The following is a 23,227-nucleotide window of genomic DNA, read 5'->3' on the forward strand; positions in this document are numbered from 1 at the left end:
CGAGGCAGTGAAGCTCTGTGGTGCAGCTGCCCTAAAACCACAGGATTGTGACCTTTTGGACTTGATGTCTGTGCTTTTCTTCTTAGACTCCCAACCCTGCAGGTGTTATCCCTGCAATTCCCTGGGAGCAGCTGTGTGCAGGTGATTCTCTCTGAAATAGCATGGGAAAGAAACAAGCATAGACAAAATAATAAATACACCTGTATAGGCCTCCCTTTCCTTGCAGGCAGGAGATGTTTTGGGACCTAGGTCAGAGTTATCTGATATGTCCCAGATCCCCTGTCCCAGCACTCGTCACCTTCTCTAGCTGACGATGTTTATCTGCCTTTCTTTTCCCAGGACAGGTATCTTTGATCTCATCTGGTCTCACTGTTAAACACCCTCTCTTGCAATGAAAGCATGAGCTTCTGATCCTCTCTAATCCCAAAACATCCTGTGTGATTGAGTCTCTTGACTTTCTTCATCCTACAAGCAATACCTGAAGTTATTTAAAAAAAAAAAACAAAAAACAAAAAATGAACAAAACAAAAGACCAAACAACCCCTCCTCCCCCCCAAAAAAAAAAAAAAAAAAACCAACAAAAGGAAACTACATAAGAGAGTCTTTACACTACAGCAAACCTGCTCTTTATGGAAAAAAAAATATCTTGAACTAAGCCAGCTGCAGCATTCCCTCCTGAGAGCTGAGTGCAGAAGGCAGCTCAAACACCTTCCTCTGTGGGTCTTCTCCTCTGCCTATGCTGATATTTGCAGGCAGCTTTAATGAGGACAAATATAGTTAATGAGGACTGGACAACACTTCTGCAAATTACGTGCTGCTAAGGATAGCATTCCAAGTTTAAAAATAAAAATCAAGGGAAAAGGTTTATTTTCACGTTAGATTTCAATTTGCTGCTATTTTCTTTTTGTCTTTACTATCTGCTGTTTTCCTCTATAAGCATTATCTATTCAAGACAGAAGAGATTAAAGCTGATTGTCAGGCCCCTCTGTTTTTCCTTCTTACTGTTTTATCTCCTAAGCAACTTTATTTGGTACAAGACAAATAATCTGAATTCCTGAAGTCAGAAACATGGAGTGGGAGTCCGGGAAACTGGCTGCTGATCTAATGGAGTTTTTGCAAGTGTGGTTATGGTCAGAAACTCTAAATATGGCACCGTGTTACTGTACACACGGTGACTGCACCCTGTGCGTCAGGGGCTGAGTCACAGCGCTGTAGTTTACTGACAAAAACAAGTTTTACTACTCCTGGTAGTGAGGAGTTGATAGAGCTGGGAGTGAAAGTGTTGAGCTCGTTGCATGGTCACCAGCTGAATCACAGAATCATGGAAAGCTTTGGGTTGGAAGGGATCTTAAAGACCCTCTCTTTCCATGGCAGGGACACCTTCCACTATCCCAGGGTGCTTAGAATGGGTTGGGTGCCTGACCAGGTTTTGCTGGTGGTGAGGGGGGGTGAAGCAGCAGAAGGGACAGGATTTGGCAAGTGGATGTTAGGATGTTGGTTGGCTTGTCTGGCATGAAGAAGCCTTGGAGGAGAGATCCCTTCTTGGTGATGCCTTAGGTTTTAGCGTTTATGTTTTTCATATCCTGTACTGCCTAGTGTGTAGCTCTGAAACTTCATACAGACTGTTAGCTACTGTTCTCTCATGCTGGTTAGATATACATATCTATATCTATTTGTTACATAACAAACCCTCTCTGGGCCTGAACTCAAGGACACCTTGTTGTCCCAGGCCCTGAAATAGGTAAACTGAGCCTCTGGACAGGGGGAACAAATTTGGGGTAATTATATCATTGTCTGAAATTATAATTGGAGAATTACGCTTGGTATGCAAATGGACCAAACTTATAAAAGTGTGAAAATCCTGTGACCTGGGGTCCATCTTGGGTGTAGCCTCTTGACTGCCCAAGGTGTACCTTCGAAGGCCCTTCAAATAAATACCTGCTTTTATTCTCTTAACCTTGTGTAGCCTCTGTTTTCAGGTAGCCACTTCAAGGCATCACTGGCACCCCATGGCGAGGCTGCATGGGGGGAGCACAGTCAGGAGAGCTGTGATGCCCGTGGCCATGATTCTTCTGCTGTGAAAGTTCTGGAAGAGTTTTCTTTCCAGCACCCTGCAGAACAGAAGTGTCTTTCCAAGCCTTCATGGAACAGAGCTGTCAGCCTGTGGCTCCCTCTCCTTCCGCTGCAGGCTCTCTCCACCAGCAAATGGACCAGCAACAGTTTGATTTTTTTCAGCTTTTGAACTGAAGTGGCTTGATCTGAATGTTAACTACAGAATCTACTTTAGTATAATATTTTTCCTCTTAACAGAGCCCCTTTCTTTAAATTTTTTCAATAATAAGTATCCACCAAGGAGGAGCTCAGCTGGCATTCCCATACTGTCCACATTCATCCTAACCTTTAGTATTTACTGACTCATGCAGTATGCATCTGAAGGAGTTATTAATGGAAAATATTAAAGGAATTTAGTTTAATATTTGGTAAATAGGAGGTGTCTTTTCTTTGTGCTTGGATTTCTGTTTCAAATGTCTATGTTTGTGTTATTTTTATTAATATATTTCATGGGCTGCTTAATAATAGTAGCAATTAAGATAATAACAATAAATACTAATAATACTGAGCTCTTCTGCTTTTCATCTAAGGAGGTCAAGACTCAAGGGTGTACCTCTGGGGCTGGTATAATGTAGATCTGATCTCCTCCTGTTATTTCTTTCTGTGGAAAGTTAGGAATATCATGTGAAGATCAGATCACCTCTATTTTGGCCTCTGGAATGTCTCTTAGGCATTATAAATGCCAGTAAGAAACATAAAATTGCAAAGAAAACAAGCACCAGGACATTGAAAAATATAACCACAAATACTGACCTATTTGGGATTTTTTTTCTGATTTAGCAGAATTCTATTAATACTGTAATTAAAGCTATTTTGTAGCCTGGGGGCTTGGGCACCTGGCTCTTATTAGAGCTGGATCCATAGCATGTGGTGAAAAAGGCCAAGAGGACAAGAGAGGAGATGGCCCAAAGGAGAACACAAGAGGGCACAGTGGCACCTGTGGTGCACTTATTGTTCTCTGGCTTTTTGAATTGTTGAGGGCAGGGTGAATTCAGAGCTCTGTTTACATGACATAAATAATTACGGTAACAGGATTCATTAGTGGGAACAGTAAAAATTTAATTTTGTCAACTTGGAGTGGATTATTTACTAGAATTTTTTTTTTTTTGTGTGGCTCAAAGATAGATGTGATGACTGTGTCATATAAGGTCAATATGGCAATAAGCCCCGCTGCAAGTTTGACAGAATTAATGTGGGCAGCCAATAAGAATGTACTGATTGTATTAAATGAGGTACAAAATGCACATTCCAGGCAGGTGTTTCTGCACTTTCCTCATCAATTCCACTCTTCTTGTACCGTATTGTGCTGATGGAAACGAATTCTGTGATTTCAGAAACAAAGGACGCTGATGCTGCTTTTCATTTTCTGCCCAAGGAGAATAAATGTTGGTGCAAACCTTTTTTCATGTGGCTGCCCAGAAATGACCCAAGTGAAGCCAAGAAGCTGAACATTAAGCAACCTCCCCCTGGTGATGCTGCTGAAATGAGGGGTCAGTGGTGAAAACTTTCTTCTGGAAGAGTTAATGGTGTAAATAGATATTTGTGAGGAAATGGTACAGAAATAAGCAGGACCCTATCTCAGATGTGAGGTTGAAGTTCAGAGATCACAGTTGTCCTTAGATGTCTCAGTGGGCAAAGAGCGTCCCCGTGCCATGATCACCTGCCTGGGTGGGTTTTTGTGAGGGGAGAGCTGGAGGAATAAGTCCAGCAAAGAGTTGCAAACAGCCTTTTTCGGATTTTTTCAGTGTTTCTGACGCTCACAGGAGGTTACAGGCTGGGCCTTTACTATGGGAATTGTGGTTGAACCCTCTGAAGGCTGTAATCCATGACATGGCATTATTTCACAATGAACATCCACCCCTTTTTTTTTTTTAAAGAATCCCTTGTCCTGAGGTCTCCCATATACATTATTTGTAAGCACAACTTCTCCTCCCATCCAAAGCAGCCTCTGGGGGTTTCTCTCCCTCCCAGAAGTCAATCAATCCAGTGCTGTACGCGGAGCCACGGAAGGAAGATGCGATACTACAGTGCACACAACAAAGTACAGAAACTAGATCATTAACATCTTCATATCCTGCCCTGACATCTCACAAATTATTTTAGACTTCATAGCCAATGTAAACAGGTTTGTTTTCAACTCCCGTAATTGCCTGCTAATTGAGAGCAGATGCAGGCCTTAACTTTCAGCAGATAAAGAGCAGCCTCTTCTCTGGGGCTTCGCATCTATCACGAGGTCTCTGACGTGTGCTCTGAGCTTCTCTGGTTAGTGATGCCGAGGCAGAGGGGGATTGGAATGGCTCCTCTTGCCTGAACCTCAGTGAGACAGAAGGGAAGACAGAGCTATGGGACTCATCAGTAACATCATCATCATTATTGTTTCATTTCGTACTCCAGTGCACTTTCTGCAATGGCACAGGTCTCCTTCTGCGGGGGAGCTCTCCGAATTATAGATGGGCTTCTCGTTATGATAGAAATCACTGGGTTTATGAAAAATGCATTGCTGTCATGTTCCATTATCTACTTCCTCCCATGCTGCAATCCTGTAGCTTGCAAGTCATTAGATTCTTTTTCAGCGTTCCTTTGAAATAATCCTTTCAAAAAACACTATTCATTGGGTATGACCCCGGAGAGATACTGTCTGGTACTAAAGCTCTCTTTTAGTTCTGCGAGGGAGACCTGTAACAACAAGATAAGTGCATGTATATTCCAAGTAATGTCTGGAGTTTGCTGCCTCTCATTAAATGCAATAGGAGCTTACAGTTCAAATGGTAGAATTTTGCTTTGTAAATGTAGGAGAAAATGGAGTTCAGATATAGAGGTAAATTTGCATTTGGTAGTGATTTAATGTTCCATGGTCTGTTTTAGCTCCAACTTAAATAGTACATTAAAACCATCAATAAAAAAGAAAAAATAAAAGAAAAAAAAAAAGAAAAAAAAAAAAACAACAAATGAAAAAACGTGCTAACTGCTGGGTTCAGAAGGAGTGGATGTGATTTTATTCTTGCTGTCAATGTGGCAGTGAGCTGCCTTTTACTTTCTCCTCTTCATTTAGCAAGTCAGCAGTAGCAGTTAAATGATAGCCCTCCGGTCTTTCTTCAGGACTGTTTCTGCAAATGAAAGCAGGAACTTCAAATCCTTGTGTTTTTCATGTCACTTACAAGGTGTTTTGTGAATTTTAACATTTTTGCATCTTTCTGTGAAACAGTGGAGGGGATGCCAGGATTTCTGAGTAAGAAGTGCCCTTTGTGAAGGGAGGCTGCATGGCTTTGTACCACTGGGTTCAGGAGGTCATAAAGGGATGTTGAAGAGAAAAAAACCTGCCAAAAATGAAAACGTTTGGTGGCTTGTGAATGATAAATGGATTGGAAAAAAGAAAAAGGGGAAGAGTTAACATCTAACCAGTGACTTTCAGAAATACCTAAAGCACCTGGTGTCTGGATTATGAAAAATTATTCAGTCCCAGAACCACAAACTCCAGGTTTTCACTGTGATTTCTTCACGAAGCACTTTTTTCTCTCCCAGGGCTGGCTCCAGGCCTCCCTGTGAACACACAGTCACCCCTGCTCACATTATCCCTCTCTGGAAAATTGCCACAAACCTTGCAGAATCCAGTCCTGATCTAGCAGCGATGTGAGGGGTTTAATAGGAGGGCAGGGGGCTTGCAGTCAGTAGCACAAGGCATAACAGACTAGAGCAGTGGTCCATTAAATCAGCATGCTGGGGCCCAGGCATTTACAGTCACACAGTCAGATGTTTCCAGTAATTATTTCCCCACAGCATTTTTATTAGGTGCTCCATAAATAATATTCACTGCCATGCTCTTCTCACGGTCTTTTATAAAAAAAAAAATAAGGTAGGAGAGAAAAGAAGGGGAATTCACTATACTTTCAGCTGGATTTTGAGGTATTTCTGTCTTTGAGCCCTACTGAAGCAGATATGAACTTGGAAAATATGGGCAAATTAGTTCCTTACTGACCAAACATTGTGGCTTAGAACAATCATTGGAGCAGCTTAATGTATGAATCATAGAACCGTCATAGAATCACAGAATAGTTTGGGTTGAAAGAGACTTTAAAACTCATCTTGTTCCATCCTTGCCATGGGCAGGGACACCTTCCACTATCCCAGGTTGCTCCAAGTCCCATCCAGCCTGGCCTTGGACACTTCGAGGGATGGGGCATCCACAGGTTCTCTGGGTAACCTGTGCCAGGGCCTCACCACCCTCCCAGGGAAGAATTTTTTCCTTATATCTAATCTAAACCTACTCCCTTTCAGTCTGAAGCCATTCCCCCTTGTCCTGTCTGTGCATACCTTTGTAAAAAGTCCCACTGGCACGTTTTTATTTCAGATTTAGATTTGTCTTCTTGTCATGGATCCCATGCAGGCCTGGGATTGACAAGCAAGCCAGTGCTGGGGTTGGAGCGGGATCTTTTCTATGTACTGTTTGTTTGTTGTTCACTTTTTTTGGTAGTATTTACGTAGTTCAAATCCAGGGTCATTACACCAACTAAAGGCACTGTCCTCTCCTCTGTGGAAGAGCTGCCCAAAGCTCAACACTGTCACTGTGTGTTTCATCTGCTCTGGACAGGCAGCCCCTATTGCCAAGCACCAGCTTTTCAATGTAGGCTACTGTGCAAAGGCTTTTTCCAGGAAATATCACTGCCTTGTCTCAGTTATAGCATTAATGTTAAGCAATACAGCTTCTTTCCTGGCACCAGCACTCGTGTTTTGCCAAGGGTTTTTACTCAGGTATTTAATTTTCAGCATCAATTTTCTATCCAAAGTAAGATTCCTCAAACGAACTCAAGGATCTGGAGACTTATTTTTGTACTTACTGGACTGCAATATTGCAACTAACCCCAAGCAGAATTCAGAGGAGCAACAGTAAAAGGAAGTGGACTAAATATTCATGGTTCAGGTTTTCTACAAGGGTCACAAACTCTTCCATCTGTGTGTGCAAAGCCTCTGAGCAGCCCAAGGTGGGTATTTATATAGATCAACCCACAAGTGCAATACTTCTGTCTAAGCTGAAAAGCTGAGTCAGAGGAGGTTTAGGTTGAGGATCAGGAAAGAAATTTTTACAGAGGGTGAACACTGGAACAGGCTCCCCAGGGCTGTTGCTCAGCACCAAGCCTGTCTGAGTTCAAGAAGTGTTTGGACAACACTCTCAGGCACAGGGTGGGAATTTTGGGGTGTCCTGTGCAGGGCCAGGAGTTGGACTTGATGATTGTGATGCGTCCCTTCCAACTATGTTATCATTCTATGCTATGTGTGGAAATGTGCACAGGGAGCACAGAAATTGTTAATAGCTGGGCAGAAAATAGACCCTCAGATAAAGAGGGTGGGTTTGCTGTCAGTGACTGCTCAGGTTGGGTGGCCTCGTTCCATGGGTGTCTCCATGAGGGTTCAGTGCCTTGTGGCTGTCCCAAAGGAATGGGGTATTTACATGCAGGTCATTGTCAGCAGACTGGAGGGATCTTAGCAGCCCTGGCTGATGGCTGAGATGTGTGGTAAAGACATTGGACCCAAGGCTAAGGTCAGACCTAACAGAACTCTTAGACCTTGTCTAACAGCGCCAGGTGAGGGAGCTTCCTACAGCCCTCTCACAGCTGGAAGATGCTCTGCTCTTGGCCATGGCTGTAGCAGTGTCAGGGACATCCTGGCAGGAGTAAGAGGCGAGTCCTCAGCTGCTCAGAAAATCTCACCTCCAGATCATTTCCCAGTTCCTTTTGTTCTCTGTTTCATTTCTGGACTGGGAAAGTTGCAGCCTTAAATTCAGTAAGAACCCACTCAATATAAATGTATGTATCTGTTTTCCTATGTGCTATAAGAAGACTCAGTTTGGTGAACCCAGGCCATTGGCATTTCATAATTTCCTCTTGCTCCAGCAGGTGAGGAATTAACCCATTGTTATTCCTCTCTAAAGGAACAGAGAAAAAGATATCCTCTGCAAAGACCATGATTTAAAAAAAAAAAAAAAAAAAATCTATTGGGTTTTTAAAGAAATATTTTATTGGAACCATAAGGTTTCTTTTTTTGAGAGAGAAAATTTGAAATCCGGAGTTTATTTTTCCTTCAGTGTCTCTCCTAAGAACCAACAGGAATTGAGATTTTTTTTTTTTTTTCTCTCTTGTGTTTGTGCCTACTTATTAAACACACATGTGGCCTGGATTCCTTGCGTAGGTGCAAAGAGGTTTGGAAAAAAAAAAAAGGAAAGGAAAAAAAGGTGTAACCCAGTCCATTGACCTGTCTCTTTGCCCTTAGGACTCTTTCGAACAGCTGTGAGAAAAAGAAAAGGGGGGGAGAGGTAAAAAAAAGAGTCAGTTTAACAAGCCAAATCCAGATGTTCATTTCATACACACACCCTGAACAGCTTTTGCATGGTTTATTTCGTTTTCTGAAACCATTTTTCACCAGCCTGTTTTCTCAGCTGGGAAACTTCTGGTGTAGTGTTTTCAAAAAAATATTGCATTTGGCATTACAAGAAAACAGAGCCTTTAAGATATTAAAAGGACAATATCCTTGTTTGACTTGGCCCAGGGAAGCAGGGCTATAGGAATTTTAGATTTTTGTACCACCCAAAGAATAGGTAAAAGAAATTTTCCACTCTTAAACTCAGTTTACATGGGAATTTGAGAGTTGATTTAGCTTGATTTTTTTTTCCTTTTAAAGACTTCTCTGTGGATTCTGTGTTGGTGTAGATGGACTTTGTTAATGGGAAGGAATAAGCAAAGTGATAGCAATTTGTTTGCTTCTAGATCATGGTGTACCGTGGTTCAAAACTCAGACTGATGCTGAATGAACTCTACTTTTGTTCTGCGTTATTCACACCCGTGTCCATGTAAGGTAGACAGACAAATCTGAAATTATTTTTCACTGGCACAATTGTTTTTAATTTAACATTTATATCAACTGTGTGGGCAGCACTGATTGCAGGGAGGATGGTGACAGAACAGGGTCTACACTGAGTTCAGTGGTACCCAAAGGCTGGGGGGTGATGAGCAAAATTAGGGAAGATCAAGTGCAAACCAGACCTGTACTGCTCTCACTCAGGCAATCAGAGGATATATTGCTCTGCAGAACACTCAGTGTAAAACCCCAGCTCCACTGAAGCCAGTGGATGATTTGCAGTTTGCTACCCTTCACAACTTAGGTGAAAAAACCTTCTTTTTTTAACCTATGTGATCCTACAAGTGCCATTCACTATTACTTACTGTTTTAGAGAGAGACTTGATCTGAATTCCTCCCTGTAAAGAAAGGTCTCTATCTTTACAACAGTTTTGCGCAATGCTTTGGTGATCCTTTTGTTCACCTCTTCTAAAGAATAAAAAATTGAAGATATTCTTATCAGAAATGTCACCATTCTGTACAGACCTCAGACCTCACCAGCTATGACCTAAAGCAGATGAAAAGAATTGTTAGTGAGAATTTGAAGACATAAACTGTGGTTAAATTAAATAGACAATGAAAAAGAAGGTATTGAACAATCCTGATTTATGAAACTGCAACATTATTTAAATGAGTAAATAGAAATGCTTAAAGCATTAAAATGTCCCACAACATGTTTTCCTTTTACTTTGCTCCTACTAAATAAGGACAAATCGTCAGGTGTCTCTTGCAGGCAGAGCAGGGCAGGGTTTGGGGAGTGTGTGCCTATCTGTGTGCACACAGGTGTGTGCATCCTTCAGCCTTTCGGCCCTGGTAGTGGAAATATCGGCATTTTGGTGTCAGAACACCACCAAGTGGGCTACAAATACTTGGTCCTTGAACTAATATTCTTTTCAGACAGAATTAAAAAAAAAAATCAGCAGAAATTTATCTAAGGTTTAAAGTGTGTTAGGCAGCTCATTTGTCCAGTACAGAACTAGACTGGAAATCTGCTTAGCAGTCCTAGTAAGTTCTGTTGAACTTTTGGGGGTCTTTTTAATGCCACTGACTTGGTACACAGATTGAATAATCCTGGAGAAAACATGTATTGTCTGTCTGTTTCAGGAGACTGGAAATTTGTGATGTGAAACAGGGCCCTGATGTGTTTTTCCCTGCTCCTCTTTATCTGGAGTATCCCTGCTCCTCTTTATCTGGAGTACAAAAACATGCGTGTGTGTTTCTGTATTTATGTGCATGCATATTTACATGTACATTAAGACACAGCTATAAAAAAGCCATTTACTTGATTAAAAAGGACAGTCTGTTTGTGTGAATATCAAGCCTAGAACCCAGGCACGTTCATATCCAGCTTTGGGTAATTAGACCTCTTAATACCTAATATCAGAGATAGATAAATCCAGGAACTTCTGCACAGATATTGTCAAGACCGTGTTTGGAATTATTCTGTCAGCCAGTGCATTTACAATGAACTTAGGAAATGTCATTTTAGAGGTATCAGGCTGTAAATTTGTACAAATACCACTGTATATGTCTCTTCTGGAAGGATGGCACCATGGAAGTGGTGTCAAGGTTGCATCCTGTGCTTGCACAGCATGTGGAGCCTTAGCCTGTGGATGGGGCAGTTTATGTACTGCTCCGAGACAAGTCCATAAAGATGATTCAGGAACTGAGAAGAAAATGAGGAGGTAATGCTGCTGCATGAGGAAATTTGGGATAACACAGCCTGGGTCCTTCCAGTCATGAAAAGGGATAAGACTAAGTCTAAGTGTCAGGGCTCTTATCGCTTTCTATCTTTCAGCAAACCAATGACCCAGGCCACATGGCCTCCCAAAAATGCCTTCTTTGTCTTGACAAAATATCATCCTGTAAACATTTCCAATCACAGCACTGAAATGGTTGCATTTATTATAACAGCCTGCCACAGACTTTGGTTCAGTAGTCTTTCTAGAGAGGGGCTAATACCTGCTCTGGGAACACCGTTAGCCATGGTGACAGATCCCAGCAGTAGTGTCTGGGTTCTCATTTGGTACCCCACAACACAGGACAAGCTCAGTGTTACTCCCTGCACTCCATGCGCCATCTCCCTTGAGTTTCTCTATAGCTTTAACCCAGCTTTGCCTAATGTTTTGCTAAATATTTCCTTTTAAAATGATCCAGGGAAAATCAGGAAATTCCTCTTTGTCTCTCCCTAAGAAATTCATTTTGATACCCCTAATTGTCACTGCAGGAAAGTTGCATGTCACCCTTAGTTGTCTTCTCTATAGACTCCTACTGTTATGGCTCTGCCAGTGAGAGGAAATGCTCTGTGTTTCAAGGGAATTTTTTGCTAATATTGTTGCACTGTTTTCTGGTGACCTCTTTGTCATAGATGGTGATGATGATGATGCTCACAGAGAATTAAAAACCCTGCCATGAAGGCACAAAGGGCAGGTGGTGCATTCTCTATTTCCAGAAAAGCTTTTCTGGTTTGTAGGAGTGAAAAGAAAAATTTTTCATTTAGAGGAGGACATTAGGGTTGAGGTAGGAGATGGGGATTTCAGAAGGTGATTGTCTGTATCAATGCAAAAATTATAATTGGTACTCTCAGAATCAAGGACTAGTTCACATTGAAACTGGCATTTGTAGATCATCTTGCCCCTGCTTAAAAGAGGGCCAACTTCAAAGGTAGCTAAGGTTTCTCAGGGCCATGTTCTGTCAAGTTATAAAAATCTGCCAGGTTAGGTGTTTTACCATCTTTTTATGCAACCTATTCCAGAACTTAACTGTCCTCCTTTCAATTTATTTTTTAATGAAGTAGGAATTTGTCTTGTTGCAACTTGTGATCGGTGCCTTTTATCCTTTCACTGTATCTGAGAAAAGTTGGACTCAATCTCCTGTGTAGCCGTCTATCAGTAGTAGAACACACCAGTTAAAGTCCCTTTTTTAACTTAGGTTTTTCAGGCTGAAAATATTCACCTCCCTCATCTCTTCCTCATGTGTTTTGCTATCTTGATAGTCTACTGCTGGACTCAATTTAATTTGTTGATGTTGTTCTTGCACTGTAAGCAGGGAAAACCATCCAAAAGGAACTGGGCCTCAGTTGTGGCTAATATTTCATATTAATTGTCTACTCTGTTGATATCAGATGCTCAAGCCTTGGCCATAACAGTAATATAATGGCTCTCGTTCAAATGTTGAGGTAGCAGGGCATACCTGCTAGGCCTGCTTGGAAGAGCCTCTCTCATAACACACTGTGCCCAGGTCATCCTGTCCCATTCCTTTGGCTCTCTGTGATAGCACTACACTTAATTGCCTTTTTTCTCATTGCTGAACTGACTGGTTTGTCCTGGACATGATGAGTTTGTTTTCTTCTTTCACAAAGTGCATGCACTCCTATGGGCTTTTACGAAGGAATCAGAGACATCCAGGAAAAAAGCAGAAGGAGCAGAAAGCCCTCAGTTTCTTCTTCTATGAATAATTTAGTGCCAAGTTAACTGAAATGTTTGAAAAAGAGATTTTTGGTGCACAGCTTCATTAAACCCTCTATCCCCAAATGGATTCTCTATCAGTGTCAGCATCCAACACTTCATCTTGTCCCAATCATGGCAAAGGCCTTGTGGAAATAAAATGCAGAGGAAGGGAGAGGCAAAGCAGATTATTGTTGCCATTAGGCACATCTGTGTGTGTGTGCATATGTGCTCTACAAACTCACAGTGAGGGCAAAACCAGGATCTGTATGAAAAGAAGGAACGAAGCCCCAGAGCATATAATCCTTCCAAAACCTGTGCTCCTTTGCGGGGTGGGCCACGCTGTTAAAGGGTGCTGTGCCACTCTCCAACCCCCCTGCTCTGGAGCACGAGTTTTAGGCAGAGGATTCTGTTCTCTTCCACTGAGCTTTTACCAGCACAGTGAGTGGGACCCCCTTCTCTTGGCAGAGGTTTCTGTCAGCGATCTGTCTTCTGCAGCTATTTCCGTGGGAAGGCCCTCCATCTGGTGCTTGGCAGGGAAGGGAACTTTCCTCTCAAATATTTTCTCTCTCTCTCTCTCTCACCCCGTTTAAGGTATACCCTTTGGAAATCTTCAACGTCCAAGATTTATTTTTGCACAGGGTACATACTTTGTTTTACGTGGTCTGGCTTTCTTTTCTTCTCACAAAACGCCACCCCTGTGCCCTGCTTATCCTGGCAGAGGGAGAAGAATGCTGTTTGCTTTAACATTACCTTGGGTCTCAGTGTGCAACAGGTCAAAAGATGTGACAAGTACACATACTAATCCCTTTCCCTTTCAGTAAATAGAATAACACAGATGGGAAAGTTTACATTGGGATCTGACACTCGCTCTGAGCTGAAGTTAAAAAGGAGATGGGGTTGGACATTACATTTCAGATCAGAGCAGTTACTGCACAAACTCACCTTCCCACTCAGCATCAAGTCGCTCCTGTTATCCTAAACCCTGTTTGCTCTTCTAAGAATGTCTCCCTTCCCCTTCTACTCTCCTTTCGAGAGTAGTATGTAGACTTGGCTAAGTCTTGGAAAGCTTTTGTAGAATAAAATATTCCCCAAGAATCAGTGATGTTCAAGTGAAAAAATGTCAACATTTTCCACTGAAACACCACCATCGGTGACTTTTTAAACATTTGGCATTTCTGAGCATTGAAATATCACATTAGAAAATCATCCCCACCAGATACCAACGAGATATCTTCTTAGAAATATTAAACTGATTTCAATAAAATTCCCTATTACCAGTTTTGTCATATCTAATCTGACTGTTAATATTTAATTTGATTCTGTTTTCTGTTTCTTTGTAGCCTCTGACATTGTGTGACGTAGCCCAATTTTTAATTTGCTTGCCTGGAGATTTGTCACTCTACATTATTCCTGCAGGGGACACACAGAAGAATAAAACCTAGGATTATGCCTCACATTCAGAGGGGAAAAGCTGCAGCGATGACTCAAAGGGCTTGTCCACATCACACCAAATATCCCTTTCTTGCCATCAGGTATGTACCATTTCACAGTGTCTTTCATGAGAACCTTCTGCCAGCTCCCCATGATCCCTCAAGATCAAGATTCTGATTGGGAACTCCTTAAAATTAAGTTTTGAGGATATCTCTGTAATGAGAAGAATATCTAGGATCTGTTCTTAAATACATATGGGCCTCAGAGGATAAACATGAAGAAATTGTATTTCCTACAATTTTTTTCTAAAAATCTCAATTCTATAAGCAAAGTTATATGTTAATTATTGAAAATAAGATTAGATATGCAATTAAAAACACTTTTTTAACTGAAAAAGACATATGTATGTACTGAGCTCACTAGAAATGAAAATACTCTATTTGATTTAGAAACTGCATCTATATGGTTTACCACAAATATATTCTTCATGAGAAACACACAGTGACCTGCTTTCTGATTAGAGAACTAACATTTGGGTTTGAGAATCACTGCCTGTTTCATCTGGTTTCTTTGAAAATGTGCGGTTTCAGAACTGCTTTTTCACACTGCTTTGTACATTTCTCCATGAGTTTCATGGCAGAGAGGTTGTGTACCTCTCTCAGTCTGGCACCTTCTGATAACTCACTGATGATTCAGAAGTCAAGATCTCAAGTCCAAAATTCAAGGTCTTCCTCTCCAACCTGGGAACAGCTCTGAGGTTCATTCACAGACCATGCAGAGGAGAGCAAACACCAAGTTCAGTTTGAAGAAGCTCAAAGCCTCAAATTTTGGTGGAAGGTCCATCTAGGTCAATGGAGAAGTGGTTCCCAACAGGGAGCATGAGGAAGACCAGCTTAAACTCAACACTTGTATTTTAGGCAGTAGGATGAGGTGAGAGAGATCCTACAATGAGGGCTGGTCTGCAGAGTGGTGTAGATACACAGGCCAAGGTTCAGGACACCTCAGATTGGGCAGTTTCCTGAGGTTTTAGGGCTGATCTTTCTTTCTATTGATGTTTGAAATGGGCACCTTCAGGGAAGCTGTGTGTCCCATAGAAGCTCTGATCTGATTTTGGAGATGCCTTTCTTCCTCCTTTGTAGAAAACCTTGAAACAGCAACTTAGTGATTACCTAAATTTGATTAAATGTGGATCAGGTGAGTCCAGGTCGCTTTTCCTACGTAGGGACCAGCCTTCCCATTGGTTCTGCTGGATGTTCAAGCTCCTTGTTTGGGGCAAGGCACCTAAATGCTTTTGTCACCCTGACCTTTACTCTCTGTTCTAATTTCACTTCTGACTTCTTGACTAAGATCTCTCACAAGGGAGAGCAATTAGTGCCCATCACAAGCAAAGCTTTTGCAACATGGGTGACTGCCCACAAGAAACACAGTTGAGACCACCAACTGTTTTATTTGTTTTTCTTCCAATTTCTGCTGATTGAGAAGCTCATGAGATACATCTCATTTCCCTGGAGGTCCCCAGGGAAGCAGTGGTCAGACAGTCCTTTTTCCAGCCTGCCTTGGGCAACGCTGGTAGCCCTGCTAAATTCTGCCTGATTGAGGCCTCATCAATGCTACTGGCAGCTTATTTCCGCCACCAAACTCTTATTATTTGATGGTAAACACTTTAATTCACTGCTATTCAGAGCCAGGTTTGGATAGGTTACATAGAGGAAAATGGTTTAGTGTCCTGAGCTACAGGTAATGGAGAATTAAACTAAAATCTCCAATAAAGGTTTTGGTGCTGGAGGTTCCATTGTGGGTGGGAGCCACTGTACTTTTTGAAAATAGCCTCTGCTCACTGCAGTGCCAGGTGAAGGTTTTTAGATCTATATCTATCTGCAGACCTAAGTTAAAAACTTCGAGATGTCTTTGGATTTCTCTGCACTATGTTATCATAAATTATAGAATCATAAAATACCCTGAGTTGGAAGGGATACACAAGGATCATCAATGTGCAGGTCCTGGCCCTGCACAGGACAGCCCCAGCAATTCCACCCTGTGCCTGAGGGTGCTGTGTGTTGTGCCCGCAGGTATTGCCCAGTGGAAAAGGTAACATCTAAACTGCATCATCCTTTTGCTAATTTGAGCAGGAATTTCAGTCTCCCTTCAAATCCCTCTCTTCCCTGCTTCCTCCAGTTTGAGGGAGGTCAGTAATTTGTTGGTGGCTGTTTAACCTCAGGAGGCCTCTTTGCTTTCCCGTCTCCTACCCCACACAGCCTGAGATGCTCTTGCCAGCAAGCTGAGCTGAGGCTCGCCTCATTTCCTCCCCTGTAATTCCACTCTTGCCTTGGATGAGAAAGGCACTGAATAGATTAAATTTACCTCTTCCTCTGTGTCTGGAGTATCAGTGCTTCCTATGTATGGGAACAGACCAAGTCACATTGAGTTCTAGGAGTGATTCAGGTAGAGACAGAGCCTTCACTTTAACTGGACCTTGCATATGAATATCTCAAAGAATTTAAAAATTATAGTTCTGCTGTGTAAATAAAACACGCCAACACTTCTGTTTTATAAAATTTTCTGTGCTATATTTAGGACTTGTCTGTACTGATGTTATTTGGAGTATTTCCACCAACTTTAGTTTGGGCTGAATTATCTTAGAAATAATTTTTGATGGCGTCATTTGTGGTTCTTTGTTGACTTCTTTAATTCAACCTATTTTAATATGAGAAAGGTCTTTGCTTCATAACACAGGAGGTGCAGCACAGGCCTGATCCCCATAACCTCACAAGCCAGAAACTGCTACAAGATCAAGTCACAAAATCTTTTTTTTATAAAAATGTCTCAATTATCCAGAAAATGTATTTTCACGATGAGGCTAAGGCACAGCATGAATGCCATTTCATGTAAAGCATACAATTAAATACGTGTGTGTGTAGATTATAAAACTGTTTGGGAAAAACAGCTCAAAGATAAACATCCAATGAGTTATTTGTCTGGTAAGATAGCCTGTGTTTATTCTCATTCCAGAGATCCCATGTCTGATCAAACCAGATTTATAACAAGACTTTTAAAATATATGTTATTTTTGGACCAAGAGAATAAAGTTTTCCCCTGCCATGATGCCTACAAAGGGAGCTGGCAATGCCAGGGAACACGATGTGCTGGGACTCCTGCTTATCACAGTTGTTCTCTTTTAGATCTCTTTTATTTCTTGTTTGTTTGTCTCTGTCTCTCTCTTGTCCTACATTTAGATATTAAGCTTCTTGGACAGAATGTGATTTGGCATTTATTTTTCCAACAGTCAGATTTATTCCAGAGGAGTTCTCGATTTGGGACCAATTGATGATGATAATAGATATTGAGTGTAAGTCACAAAAGAGAGCTCCATAGCTGAGCTTGATGCAAAGAGTGCAACATTAGGAAAGGTTTGTGAAAAAGGACAAATTTCACAGAATCTTGTTCAGTTCCTCTTTCAGTCTCTAATTCTGGATTTCAGGGAAGAGGTGACCACACACAGCCAGCAGTTTCCTCCTGGTGATACCTCTGTGAGGAATTAGCCATCCCTGGACACAGCAGGGAGCATTGGGCAACACGTTTATATTTCATGTGACTTTCCTGTGAGTCACATCTCCTTTTGTCACCAGAGCATCCCATCCCACCTCATCTCAGCGCTCTCTTTCTGAGAATGGACTCATCACTTCTAGGTTTCTTTTCCCTTGGCAAGATTCTCCTTCCCTTCACCTGATGCCAGTCCTGGCTTCTTCCTTGGCACCACTGTGGCACATTTATGCATTTGCAGAGCCCAAGTGTACCATTGGAACAGAGTCCTGCACAGAGGTAGGAGGAAGAGGTAGGTTAGAGTGGCACCATTCCCGGAAGACCAGCAGGAGATGGAAAATGTCCATGAACTCACTGCTGTTTTCAGGCAGACTACATTCTACCTATGTACTCGTGCCTAATGTTGTCCACAGATATTCTGGACCTTCGGGGTTGCCAAACCAATAGGAAACTAAAGCTGCAGTAGGAGAAGTAGATGGAATACAGCTGTTGGAGGATACATGAGCCTGTGTCCTTCACAGTCATGGAACTTACTGGTGCAGCCATGTTTTTTTATGTTCTGACAATTCTGAAAACAAGCAGAAAACTTTTTTGTGAAGAAAATTTTGAGTGCATTCAAAACAATCTGTCTTTAAAAAGTGTGTGAACTGAAAAGCTGTCAGTTCCTTCCGGGGTTAAATGGGAAATTGAATTTAATTTTTGTTCATTTAATTGGTTTTGTTAATTCAATTTTATTTAAGCTTGAAATTAAAAAAAAAAATCAGTGTTTAAAACTATTAATGAAAAATGAAGATATTTCCTTCTGAAAACTTGAAAACTAAACACTTAAATGTTTTATAGTTTGAGAGGGGTATTTTAAACATCTAGATTTTGCAGCAACTTACACTGAGCTGAGGAACATTTTTGTCGATGAGAAATGAGATTTTGGTGAAATCTTTGCTTTAACACTTCGAGCAGCTCTAGGCATCAATCTTGTCTCTCCTCCCTTCCTGAATATACTAAGATACTAGCAAAGACAGGACATGGCTTCACTCAAGACAAGGGCTGTACTATTCTTTGGTCCTAAGCTGACCTTCACAAGTAGAAGAAAAGCGTCATCATCTGTTACTTGGAAATTTTAACTTTTTAAGGGGTTATAATATGAAAGTGTCCATACTGCTGCCAGGAAGGCAAAGGGTCTGAGGAAAAAGGGAATCTGTATTCTCTGAATTAGATGGGACAGTGTGTGGCTGATATTCCCGAGAAGTGCAGTTAAAGTGCTGGAAGCAAGGTTAATAGTTGGACCTTTACTTGGAAGTAGGCCAGTAGAAAAGATATAAACGACCACATAGAGTGGAAGGTGAGCAATTAAAATTTCTTTAGAACATGAAGGCTGCTGGTCCTTCTCCAGGATATCAGGGTCAAGTCCAGGTTCACACTCACTGTTGGGCTGTACCTCACTGTGTAAGTCACAAACTCATTTGGAGAAGTCATTCAGTGAAATAATTTGCCATTCACCTAGGATGACCCATGGATGTCCTGGGATGTCCAAGAATGCAATATTATTTCTTTAATAAGAGGGAAGAGGCACTGAACCAACAGAGAGACATGTTTGGTGCATGTGCTTCTCATGTGCAATTCATATGCGATCTGTTAAAACCATGAAATATGGGAAAAAATGAACCCATGTGTCTGGAAAGCAGAGTCACTGTCTGACAGACCTCAGTTGTGACTTGAACAATAGAGAACTTTAGCTGTGGTGCGTCTGTGGTGCATCTCTACTCCCAGTGCTCTACTGGTTTGTTTTTATTATTTTTTTCACTGCACACAAAACTGAGGGGTTCTTTTCCATTTGCAGACTGAGGAGAACTTCTGTTGGAAAGTGTGGTTTCAAGTAGTTTAAAGAAAGAGTTTCTTTAACACCTTTCCCACTCCTTCTTACTGCTGAATGTTTTATGTTACCTTGATATCATAAAGATCCTGTGACTACAATCTTTTGATTATACCTACTACAGATTGTAAGCTCTCATCATGATGTGATAATATTTGGCAAGTGGTGACTTGTAAGGGTGCAGTTTTGAGTAAATAAAAAGAATTCTGGGCAAGATTCAGCCTTCAGGAGAGCAGAGCTGTCTCTCTGCAGTGGTTATAGTGACAAATGTAAAACATTTGTACAAAGGGAATAGATTAGTCACCAGCTGGTATTATAAGCCTTTCACATTATTTAATGACCAGAGTGGGCTTTAGGCAGCCAAGCAGGAGACTGTATGGCCCCTAAGTGCCTCTTACAGCCTAGTAAAACCAGGGCACGATCTTACCCTCTCTTATCTCTAATGCTACTTGTGAAACAAAACATGCTGGTATTTGGCTTGCTAACCATAGATGCAAACCACCGGAGGGCTTAAGGGTGTTTCATTAGATCTCCATTAAAAATGAAAAATCCGTTTTTAAAAAATAATCAGAATCCACAGAGCAAAGCATCACAGTATAAAACTACCCAGTCCTCTTTGCCTTTCCCGTGAATATATGTGTGTTTTGCTCTTAATTTGTGACCCTTACAACTTTTGGGAGTGGCAGAATACTTTTATTGATTTATCCATGTATTTAAATGGAGTTTTACAACCCTGCACAGATCTGGGCACAGGCTTGTGAAAGAGAGCTAGCAAAGGCTCGGGCCTGGTGGTGTTTTGTTCTGCTTTTAGGTGCAATTTTATCCATTGCTCTGCAGCTGCACGTTCCTCTTGTAACAGCCAGGCTCTCCAGACCATGTGCCTGGGAGAGTTTGCAAGTTGCCAGGCTAGCTAGAGATGATTGTGTCTGGCAGAATGTCTGTATGGGATTGGTGCTAAAGGCAAAGCATGTGCAGTGCTATCGAATGCTGCTGGAAACGGGAGACCTGGCTGGAGCCTCGCGCCGTTCATGATCCAAGGGATGGTGGTTCTGAAGTGACAGTCAGCTTGATAGTGGTTTTAAAGTATTTTCCCTTAGAAGAGACAAGTCTGGTGCATATCTAAAGCAAACTCTAAGAGAATTTAAGACAGATGAACTTTGGAGGTTTGGTTTGGGGTTTTTTTTTGGCTTGAGATTATTGAGGCAAATATGAGAGTGGTTAAATCTGAAAGCTTCTCTGATCTGTGTTAACACCACCTACTAGTGAGATATCTACATGTAGCTGCCAAAGACAGGTCCCTACCACCGTGACTAAAAGGAAAATAGGCAAATACTAAGATGTATTGGGAGATCAACAAAGAGTTTTTGGAGTCTACACTCATCAGGAAGAAGACGAAATGCTAGTGAGATGCTCTACATAGTGTCATTGAGACCTTGGGGAAGCAAGTGGCAGCAAGCTGAAGTCATCAGGGAACCAAATTCAAAGCAGTGGTTTGATACAGCACCCATGTTCAGCACAGGGATCTTCAGCCTTGCTCATTCAACAGCCTCAAACTAATTAGAAAGTTTCTTGCCTTAATAAGCTCCACTTTCACACGCTGCTCTGTCTCAGTCACAGGGCTCGTCATTGTCAGAAAAAAGGGGCCATATTCTGCAAACATTTACAATTACTCTGCTCTCCCAAGCTGTCTTTGGAAAGCAGGTAAATACCAAAGTTCATGAACATTTGTAGTGTTGGGATCTTAACATGGAGTGACTGAAACCATTTTCTTTTTAGCTGTCTGTTTCATCAACATGAGTTGAGAATTCAAGATCTCAAAATACTTGGCAAGCAGATAGCTTCAGCATCCGTGGGCATAACCTGACTTAAACATACTGAAAAACTGTTTGATCTTTAGTCTCTAAGGTGCTATTTGTTTATGTATAGACAAATCCACATTTTGAAATGAAAAAGTTGGTTGTACTAAGAAAAAAACTAGGGATTATGGTGCCTAAGTGTGTTATCACCGTATTTAACTCCACGTGGCCTTTCTAATTACCATTTCCCTGGTTTGGGACGCCTGTTGCTGGGGGAAGGAGCAGGATGTGCTGTGAGCTCTCTCGCCCAGCGCTGGGCCAGGGGCTCGTGCCGGTGGCCGAACGTGCTGGCTTTGCACGGCATTGCTGATGAAGTGAGCGTGTGCTTCTGGCTCTGAAGTGAAAACAATCACTCTGAAATCGCAGGGCTTCCTTAGAAATGTAAAAAAATGGGGTGGGAGCATAAGTTAATTGTGCTTTTACACACTGTTATACTTGTCAGTGTGCCAGGCTCTACATTTCTTCCAAGGGCGAAATGAAAACTCCAAATTCATGTGGTTATGAAACAATTTCAGTATGAGCACTCAGCAAAGAATTATAAAGTGGGAAAGATACAGTCCTGTGTCACAGCTGGTTGAGAAGGGTCTGCATTGATCAAGGCTTCTTCCAGCTTGGAGGAGTCTTTTGAAGTGTATTGAGACCATTCTCTGTCTGTATGTTGAATGTATATGAGGTCCTACAGAAAAGCTGATTTGTTATGACATTGCTCTGATCAGGAGATGAGGCAACTAGCAGAAGGCAGCACCATCATTCCAATAAAACTTGTTTCTCTGCAGCTGGAGATTTAGGATATCAGTCTGTTTTGCCCTGATTTACACCACGATAAATTCATACATTGGAAACTGGGCATGGCAAGAAATCACAGGTACTGCAGGGGACTTCTAGAGAAATAATGATCTCAGTGGGGGACAAAACAAGGCCCAAACACCATTTTCTCTGCTTATGAGTAGTGGAGTAGTGGAGCTTGAGGTACCTGAAGTCCTCTGTAAGCTAAGCTGGGGTCAGGCCCTCTTGGTTTTAGTCCTGAAACCGAGGGAGTGAGGCACCATTTTAAAATCACAGTATAAACCCTTGTGATTTTGTTCTGAGCCTCATGTACTTCATAGAGGCTGGATTTCCAAGGTCATTTGCATCACCAAGAAGGGAGAACAGTCTCACATGAGTATCTCATTGGACAAATAGCATTTTGCTCATTTTTGTTATTTGAGTCAAGGGAGAAAAAAATGCAGAAGGAGGGGGTCAAAATATCCCGAGGCTAAATCCAAACTGGAGCAAATCCATATTAAAAAAAGGAGTGTTCCTGAAATTATCACATGCAAATCTACTCTGTTCACTACATAAACTCAAATCCTTAAAGCTGTGTTGTAGCCTAACTCTCACTTGGATTCTTAAGTCCCATTGATAACACCATGTGCTAATTCAGGCACCCAGGTTTCCGTGTACTGTTCTTACCATGAAGAACAGTTGGTCTTGAGGGAAAACATTTACATAGATGACAGCTATTTTCAGGAAAATGAAAAGTACTGGGTGGAAAAGGGGGTTTTGACATTGTGTGAAATATGGGGTTTACACACAGTAGTTTTTGCTATGTGTATATAAATTGGTGATTTACCATATATTGATTCACACACCATTTGTAAGTGTCTAATTTATTTATTTATAGAGATGTATGAAAACCATGGGTTGAAAAGCAGTTTGCATAACATCTGGTATGTCAACAATGTAACCTTTCAATTTACTTGTTGGTAAAAATGTCAATATAATGAACCTGAACTCAGCATTGGTTTACACAAATTTCCTGGCAGACAAAGCAGTAATGATTTGCATGTCAGTGGAAGTGACATGTGCCCTCCAGTTTTAAGTAGTTTACACAGCTAAGAGGGATAAAAAGGGTAGAGCACAGGGCTGGTTCCTCACGTAGTTAGGCTGGCAGGAAAAAATCTCGTGTATTTGTGTGGCGTGAAATATTTAATCTCATTTTGACTTCTGATTTTTCAAATGTTTTCTGAGTTTTTTCTGAGTTTTCATTGAATCTGCTGTGGGTTTTTTGTTTGTTTTTTTTTTGTTTGTTTGTTTGATAC

At 41.5% G+C, this 23,227-nt stretch overlaps 1 long non-coding RNA gene across 10 annotated transcripts in view; it reads left to right on the top strand.

Annotated features, from left to right (window-relative positions):
- LOC125334804 overlaps window positions 1–23,227 on the top strand; it is a 116,272-nt gene that overhangs the window by 87,538 nt on the left and 5,507 nt on the right. For 8 of the 10 annotated variants that reach the window (XR_007207241.1, XR_007207242.1, XR_007207239.1 and 5 more), the window contains 2 exons: window positions 1,980–3,602; window positions 13,790–13,981. This is a non-coding gene — a long non-coding RNA (uncharacterized LOC125334804). Of the gene's footprint in view, window positions 1–1,966; window positions 3,603–13,789; window positions 13,982–23,227 lie in introns of all 10 variants that reach the window. The other 2 variants (XR_007207240.1, XR_007207247.1) reach the window with 2 other exon arrangements.

The sequence above is a fragment of the Corvus hawaiiensis genome, chromosome 17 (assembly GCF_020740725.1).
Source record: "Corvus hawaiiensis isolate bCorHaw1 chromosome 17, bCorHaw1.pri.cur, whole genome shotgun sequence".
Lineage (NCBI taxonomy): Eukaryota > Metazoa > Chordata > Aves > Passeriformes > Corvidae > Corvus > Corvus hawaiiensis.